We start from the raw sequence: 9,156 nt of genomic DNA on the forward strand, positions 1-9,156 counted from the left end.
TTGTTGTTAGTGATACATAGAGATAGCAGTGACTGGAAGTATCTGACCTTTTAGCTGTACTTTTGCACCAGAAAGGTCTCATCATCAAGTACTTATATACTTACAAAAGTTAGGAATGAATTTGAAGCAGTTGAGTCAGGTGTCCCTCTTCTCTTTCCTTCTTGCTGCCAATCTCTTTAACTTCCATCCCCTACCTGTCACACCCACATACCCTGATGTCAGGAGACCACTAAAATTTCAGTAAAACTTGACTTATGGAATTAAATTAACAGAAAAATAATGCCAGCATCCCTAATGGATGGTCTGTTGCATCATCCCTTCAGCCACTCTTTTTCAAGCACCCACAGGCCTTCAGTGAATGTCTTATCTTCTCCAAATGTAGCAGATTCCCTTTGCCTGGGAGAGGGACTAGGAGCAGCAAAAGGGGATATAAACAGTACTGTTGTCTGTCTCCAATCTCTACATCTCCTCTGATGGGTAAGCCATTCAAATAATGCTGCCCTGGCTCTCCTGTGGGGAGAGAGGTGGCACCTATTTTTGGTGACATTTATAGTTTAATTCTTTTAGAATCAGAGTATCATTTTGGCATTTGTATAATTCTTGTCAGCATTTGGAAACAGGGAAGATCATATTAACAACAAGGAAACAAAAGAAATCAAATAACTTTGCCTGCAGAATATATAGAATATCCTGGGATATAAAGGGCCATATTAACATGTGTTTGCTTTTTAATGTTTACAAAATATACTGTTGCACTTCCAATAGGGAGGCAATGCAGTTTTCAAGTGTATAATTTTGATGTGGTTTTTTAGCATTTTCAATGTCACCCTGCTCTTAGAGTGCAGATATAAACAGAGACATTGGTTGGTGTGAACCTAGATGTAGAAGTGAAATCTTGAAAATAATTGAGCTCAGAAAAGCAGCAGACAAAATTATGTTATTCACTAAAAAAAATGTTGCATCTTGTAACCAAAGTGGTTCATAATATCCATGTTCCTGACATGCTCAGAAGTCCAAAAGAAACAAGTGACACTAGCTGTAGTCCTTCTGAGAGACAAATGAATTCATGCCACTACAACACTTTCCAGACACAGAGAAATTCATCTTTTACTGACACCTTTCAAAGGCAAAGATAAACCTGGATGTTATCACCATTAGACTGTCAGTCACTGACATTTACTATGGCTAGTTTCTTTGAAAAATGAGTGTCTTAATTTACTAAGCATTTTCTAGACTATCCAGATCTGATGGATGTAGAAGGAACAATACATGGATTCAATTCTATTAGTTATAGCCATTCAAAACTCATTGAGCCATCAGCAGGTCAGAACTAGGTCTGTTTGTGAAAAAATAGCAGATGTACATTTTATTAGATTTTAACTGTTGAGTACTTCAAATAATGTGAAATGAGACACATCTCAGCACACCATAACTCTTTGTTTCACTAAGCGAGATCTGGTCATAGACTTCCTATAATACAAAATATCAGATTAAATCTTAGAACATACTGAAATAACAGCATCAACAAAGTATTTTTTGGAGTTATACAATCAAATCATAACCTAAACATCAGTTAAATCTGCCTCTCTGAAATATTTATTTATAATTTACTATAAAATCAATAAAGCCAGTAATCAATATAAACCAGTAAATTGATACTGGTTTATATTTTACATACATTTCCCAAGGAAGACAAAACCAATTGAACTTTCCATGGTAAATAATTCACTGCTCAGCTGCACAACTGAGTTGAGAAAGATCAGTCTGAATAGTTTAGCTCACAAGGTACAATGAAACAGCAGTTAACTGGACTAGACCCAAAGCAGACAGTGTTGTATACAAAACAATGTTTGACTTATAACTAAACATTCTATTGAACAAGAAATTCTGAAAGCTGAACTGTGACCTGTATATGAGACTAACTATGTATTTGAAGATGGCACAAACTTAACTGGTTGACTCTTGCCTGAAATAAATTGTGTACAAAAATCTCAAACACCACCTGCAAAATGTGCAAACTATGTTTTGGTTTTTGATAATGTAAGGATAACAGGAATAGAAGTTTCTGATCTTAGCTGGCTCAAAAATTCATGCAGATTTACTGAGCTGCAGAGACTTTAGTTTATGGTAGTATTTAATCTTAAACTTAGAAATAAAGTGTAGTTTTTCTACGATTGCTAATAATTCTGAATTTGCTGTCTACCTCAAACACACATTTGAGTAATGTGATAACCTGGGGTGTACTATGAGCTAAAGAACCCCTCTAGTCCTACCTAGTAAATAGTCTCACTGATTTTTTTCAGACGAAGTATTGGGAATGACAAAGCATTGTCCTTGTCTATGGCAGAATTTTGGCATTCCAGTTGACGCAGCAGGAAGGGGTTGGAGGAAATGGCAGGCCAGAGGCTGTTCTGACTGCATTCTTTCAGAGTAACCACAAGATGGTGCCTTTTAATTTCTCAGAGGACAATTTAATTGTTACTTTTTAATAGAATTTATGTCAAAATGCTCACCTATTTTTTAATTGCAGCCTTTCTAAAAAATGCTAAAGTCTTGTATTTTTTCCTATTGTTTATGATACAAACATCTAATTATGTCATCTGCTTGGAAACATGTTATTAAGCAGACCTTTTTTATCTAGCCAGTCTTGACAATAAATGCTCAGTCATTTGCATTTTATAATTGCATTTGATGGTGAATGACCTGCTCCCTGATTTTAACAGGCACTCAGAGGGCAGTGAATAAGCAATGTTAGAAACAGAAGCCATTTAAAACAATTACTATGTCTTTTTTTTTTTTGTTTTTTTTTTTTTTTCCAGTTGATATGCTTCAATGTGTTATGGGTTTATGTCCATTTCATACATTTAGTTTCATATAGCTCATGTTATTATGATAAAAGCCAGGGAAAATACTGACCTTGAAGACCGTTAAAATTTATCATAATATATTGAAGATTCTCAGTTTGATAATTTATTGACCTTCCCTTTAAAAAAAAAAAAAAAAAGAAAAAGAAAAAAGAAGTCTTCTCTGAGATTATTTCCATTTTGTTACCATCTTCACACAGTGATTAGATATTAATATGTGTCAACTGTGTGGTAGAAACTCCTTGTGCACTGCTGAAAATTTTAGGATGAAATTCACAGGATTGCTGAAGGCAGTGTCAAGAATATGTAGAACATTGCTTATGGTCACCCTTGAAAATGGTTGTCCTTGTACCTACCCTGGTCATGTTTTCTTTGGAGAAAATGGCATTAACTTGAGAAATTATCTTGAAACCTTGTCTTATTAATGTAGTGGACCCGCATCATTCCCAAGAGGAGAGGAGGGGCCAAGGGCTGCAGTGCTGAAAAAGCTGTTATGTTGTAACCATATATAGTTGACATCACATCCTGATTGTGCTTCTCTCAAATATATTTCATATGTTCTTGATCTGTTTACATGAAGTTAGTGTAAATGCTAACACGAGTTATTTGTCAAGGTCCTTCTACAATCTGCACCAGGAAAAAATTAATTCATTATGTCTTAGAATATTTCTTTTTAGAATTGAGGTGAGCATACATGTAACTTGTCCTATAAGGAATGGTCTTACAGGAAGAAGTTAATCAATACTAGAATATTGTGGATGCTTCTTTATCAGCAGGATACATAGAAAGTCAGTATTTCCATATTTAACTGTTATCTTATCAGTGCAACACAAAATTACCAAATAATTTAATATGAAAAATGAAAATATAATGGATCCTAAAAATCTTTTCATTTTTCATATTAAATTATTAGGTAATCACTTTACTACAATATTTTATGGTTTGTTGGGTTTATTTTCTGAATTTTTCTAAATTAGTTTTCTTTAAAGTTTTTTTTTTTTTTTTTTTTTTTTTTTTTTTTTAAAGTCAGTTATAACAGTGTTATTGGAGTTCAGAGAATATTCCTAATAGTTTAATATCAAAAGCTTTTGATAATTGGGACAATAATTTCTAGTATTTTTGGAACAACCCCAAAGTAAATCCCAGACTAGTGATTTTTTTTTTTTTTTTTCCCAGGGGGAGGTAAGTTTTAAAAATTTTAAAGTGGAAAAGCCTGTTCCTCAGGCTACAAGAAAAAAAAGAATGTGGGCATTCTTGGTAAATCAAAGTAAAAGCTCTGGGATTTATATTCTAAGTTTTATACAACATACAGTCAGTGATGTAGCCTGTATTGTCATGTCACATTTTGTAATGGAGTAACCTCAGAATTTTTAATATTGTCTGGGAAAAGCAGCAACTGTGACAGCTCATAAAAGAAATGTTTTTCCAACATTAGCACATTGCATTCTGCAGATATGCAGTTGGAAAATTGGGAACTTCTATCATCCTGTACTCCCTAGAGCACTGTATGTGGATGTATAGACTTGTATGGTTAATTTATGTGTGTGTAACTGTACAGATTACTTGAAGTTGAGGTATTAATTGTAATTAAATGCCCCCTTGGAAACCACCTAAGTACAAATTAGAGGATATTTTCTAATGGAAGGAACTGTAACAAAAAAAACAACCACAAAACAAAACAAAAATCCAAAATCAAACCCACAACCCCCTCACCTTTCACAGAAAAACCAGAAAAAAAAGAAAAAAAAAAAACCAATTTGACTGGCCGTGGCATTTAAAAAATAATTTGCAAAGAATAAAACATTCAAAAAATTATCTTTACTTTGATATTTGATTTCATCTCAACCAATAACTATTTGCTAATAGATCTTGTTTCTGAGATATTTTTAATATCTTAATTTGCATCATTCAAGAAACAAAGGACAGAAAGAATATAAATGAATTAAAGCTGACCATGGCACAAGTACAAATGTAGGAATACAATTTCAGGAATCTCGCTTTCACTCCATAGATATTCATCAAAGATCATGGCTTAACTTGCAAGTCTGACTTATGGAATAATTTATGTTTGACAACAATTTAAAGTTGTATGAAAACATTTTTTGGAAACCCTCACATGTTTATTTTCTATCAAGTATAGTTCATTTTCATTCATCAATAGAAAGAAGAAACATTCCCATTATATAATTGTTGGCTCCTCTGAAGAAAGTATGTTTTTTATTCTCACGGAAAAAAAATTCAATTATAAACATTCATGTCTTTCTAATAATTTTTCATTTTCTTCCCCTAAATAACACATCATCTATAGAAATACTACTTTACATATAAATATTAATCTTTGAATTAATCAGCTATACTATAGCTAAGTCTAGTAGCAAACTCAGTTTAGTTCATGTGATTTAGATTACTTTGACTTTTGCATAAACCAGCAAAGTAATTACAAGAACTTCCAGTGGCCTTTTAGATTGAGAAAATATCCTAGACTGCCAGATGAAACCATATAATTATAAAGAAATTGATAATAACCATTTTGATACTATAATAGTCAGTGTTTCCAAAAGTAGAAATGTTGGCATTAAGTTATTACTAATACTCTCTCTGTGTTCAATGTGATTTGAGGCCATGCCAAATTTTATATTAGATTTATACTATTACACTGAACTATAAAACTCATCTAAATTTTTACAGTGAATAATGTACAGTGGACTTTAGCTCAGCAAACTTTATAAAAAGCTGTTTGGATACAGCTGAACGCAGGTAAGAAAGGCTGTATGTGTCTGTAAAATAGACTATTTATTTCAAATTAAACTATATGGTGTTATATACAGTATTTTAATTGGGATAGATGCATACTCCAAAGGATTGATTCTATATCAGCATTACTCCTTTCACCATGTCTGAAGATCAACAAACCTGACCTTCCTTGGAAGAATAGAGAATCAATTTAGATCTAGGATCAAAAATGATTTAATGGTTGAGTGAACTTTCACATCCAGTGGCTGAGAGTGCAAGATCTCAGGTGACTGATTTCAGTGCAATCAAGATCACCTCTACTGAAAGGCAGAGAAATACCCTGCACAGCTGTGATCACAACATATAACACCATTGAAATGTTGTATTGGATATAATTCTAAATCAGATAGGTAGTACCATATTTATTTGGTCAGTGGCAGATGCATGGCTGAGGTACTATGAATTGCTGTCAACACTTACTAAACACCTGGCAGTCATTTGTAGCCATTGTCCAAGGACACCGGACTGCAGTATTATGTTCTGGAAGAAGAACTGGACTAGTGTGGCAAGCTTCACATTGGTAGAAATTACTGTCACTGGCTGAAACACGAGTGTTAAGTAGTACTTATCACTACTGATCCAATTTGAAAACCCAGAACCAAACTTAAGAACCTAGAGAAATCTGAGACTGTAAACCTCTTTCACAAGAGGTGGAACTGAATAATAAGGGTAGATAATGTCTTCTGAATGCTTCCCTTTCTTGTCCAATATAGCACCTATCTCCCTGGACTAAGCTGTCATCATACCCCTATTTCAGCCAGGTACTGGAAGCACAAAATGACTGCGCCATCCTGGTCTGACAAGTAGGACTGTGTATCATCTGCGTGCCAATGACACCACAGCCCAAATTATTTCATTATCTCCTCAGTGGCCTCATATACATGTTGAAAGGAGAGATGACAGGATGAAACCTTGTCGAATCCTGCATGAGAGAGAGCCCTCAGGGCTGATGAGCAATTGCCCTATGCCATCCTCTGGGATTTCTCTGAGAGGAAAGAGTGGAACCACACAAGTGCAATCCCATCTGCCCCAGCCTAGGTCCACAGGTGAGTCAGAAAAACATCATGGTCAGTGCGATGGCCAGAAAGGCTGCTGGCAGAACTCAACAAAGTCACCTTTGAAAAAGCTTTCTGCACTGATAGGAGTTCCCCATCAGCCACAGGAACTAGCGTAGTTGTCAGGATGCACTCAGACTGGAAACCATGTTAAACAGTTTCAGAAGACTTTAAATAGACTCAGACTTGCTTTATCAGACATCTCTGTATTCCATCAGAGTACATTTTAGTTTGTCAGGAAATAAAGTTTAGAATTTGAGAGTAGCTTTTTTTTTTTTTTTTTTTTTTTTTTTTTTTTTTTTTTTTTTTTTTTTTTTTTTACATCAATTCATGATTTATTTAAAGCAACTGGAATCTTATTGTCCCACTGGGAGATACTAACAATGTATGCTAGAAGTGGACTGGAATGAGGTCCCGTATGCCATCTAAGTTCATCGCATAAATGTAAAACTCAGTGATCACTTCAGCCTGTGGAAGAATATATCAGTTGTTTTGTTACAGGAAGGATCAGTCCCATCAGATTCTTGTTGATCGTCTCCATACAATAGCTAGAAACATCCTTGAAACAATCAGCATTCAACCCAGTCAAGCTGTCTGGAACAACTCTACCCGTCTTGATTTTGTAGATACTGTGGTGGAAGCAAAGCTTAATTTATGGAATTAAAATTTTCATTTTGCTTGATATTATTGTCTTTGAGCAAGCAATGAAATCTCTCATGCAGTTTGTCTGGAAAATAACTTCCTAAAATGGCTACTCATTCTACTACCAATAACTGCTAAATCTGAAATTGAGAATGGGTGATATGTTCAGCTAATTGATGTGAACTTAATCTGCAGCGTACCTGTGCATTATCCCTGCAATGGACTGAAAATGCCTTACATCAGAAAAGTCTGTGGCAAAATATTTTTTACGTAACCATATTTTATATACATATATATATATATATATATATATATATATGTGTGTGTGTACATATATATGTGTACAACCTGAGATCAACAGTCACATCTAAGACATTTTGCTATGATTCATGTTTCTGTCTAGGGTGTTCAGGATTGACAGGTTTTCCGTATACACCTTCAAAATCCCTGGAGGAGTGGCATATGGAAGCAGAACTGATTAGGAGGGAGGATCAGGGTAGGGCTGTGCATTCTTTCTCAGATAGCTGCAAGAGGATAAAAAACAGTTTGGTTGATATATCTTACTAGATGCTAGAACACTGACCTGTAACATAACATGGTGATGCAGGATGACTGCTCTTACTGCTTTAAGAAAATTAAAGAAGGCTTCAAATAATATCTGACACAGTACTGGAAGGAAAGAATTTCTGAGTAAACCTTACTTTTTTTTTTTTTTTTAATTGAATGTTGACAGTCAACTTTATATTAACTGCATCAAAGAGGGGAACAAATATAAAACTTAAAATATAAAGAAATTGGAGACTTCTATATTTAAAACACTCACCTAAATCAGAATGTTAAGGGTGGTGCAGGAATGATATTCCTGTCTTCCTGTTGCATTTTTAGGTGGTTAAAAGCAAAATCTATGCTGATAGTTTTACAATTCTATGTCTAACAAATGCTTACATGATTTCTAATTACTTTTCTAAATTCCTGTAGAGCAATGTAATGAAAATGGTTTAAATATTGTCTACTTTTCATATTATTGTATCCATGCAAAGATACTATTTTTTTTTCCCCATCAAAATGTAAAGCCATGCACAAGCTATCTAGATTTTAAACAGTGGTAACATTTCACAAAATTATCATCTTGATTCTACGTGACTTGGGAGCAGTCAGCTGTGGCAAAGAATGAAAGAGGTTGCTTCTTTACTCTTCTTAAGGAGATGAGATTTTTCAGAATTGCTTTGTGTTAAAAGGAGAATACAGTTCTGATTAAAATTTTCTTTTGTACACTTGAACTTCCCACATAGAATTGCAGCTCTTTTTTCTAATACTTTATAGCAATTTTCTGCAACAAAATAGATGCACTTAATTGCACTATTGTTTAGAGAACTGTATACCTTCATTCAACTCTTCTACTATTTGACTATATCTAAGATGACTTAGAGGCAGCATTTATCTGCTGGTAACATGTAAGAAGACAACCTATGATTTTGTAAGTGTTTGTGAAAAATCAATAATAGCTGATATGCCTACAGTGTGAAAGGTAAGTTGGGGCAAAAGGTTATTTTCTTTGAATTATGCAGAGAGTCTTGTAACATATACTAGAAGTGTTCAATGGACAACAGTTTTGAAAAATAGTCTGCAAGTTCTGTAAAATTACACTGCTTTTCCCTAACAATCTGAATTCAGGATCAAGACATTGGATTATATTTTCTAAAATCATATCTGAAAATGTCATTTATCTGTCACAAAAATGTATTTCAGAACTGCTTCTTTTTTTTTTTTTTTTTTTTTTTTTTTTTTTTTTTTTTTTTTTT

General features: G+C 33.9%; 1 protein-coding gene across 4 annotated transcripts in view; it reads left to right on the top strand.

Annotated features, from left to right (window-relative positions):
- GRIK2 (glutamate ionotropic receptor kainate type subunit 2) overlaps positions 1–9,156 on the top strand; it is a 442,240-nt gene that overhangs the window by 428,285 nt on the left and 4,799 nt on the right. The gene's annotated exons all lie outside the window — the stretch shown is intronic.

Source organism: Athene cunicularia, assembly GCF_003259725.1.
Source record: "Athene cunicularia isolate RWA chromosome 3 unlocalized genomic scaffold, athCun1 chr3_part1, whole genome shotgun sequence".
Classification (NCBI taxonomy): domain Eukaryota; kingdom Metazoa; phylum Chordata; class Aves; order Strigiformes; family Strigidae; genus Athene; species Athene cunicularia.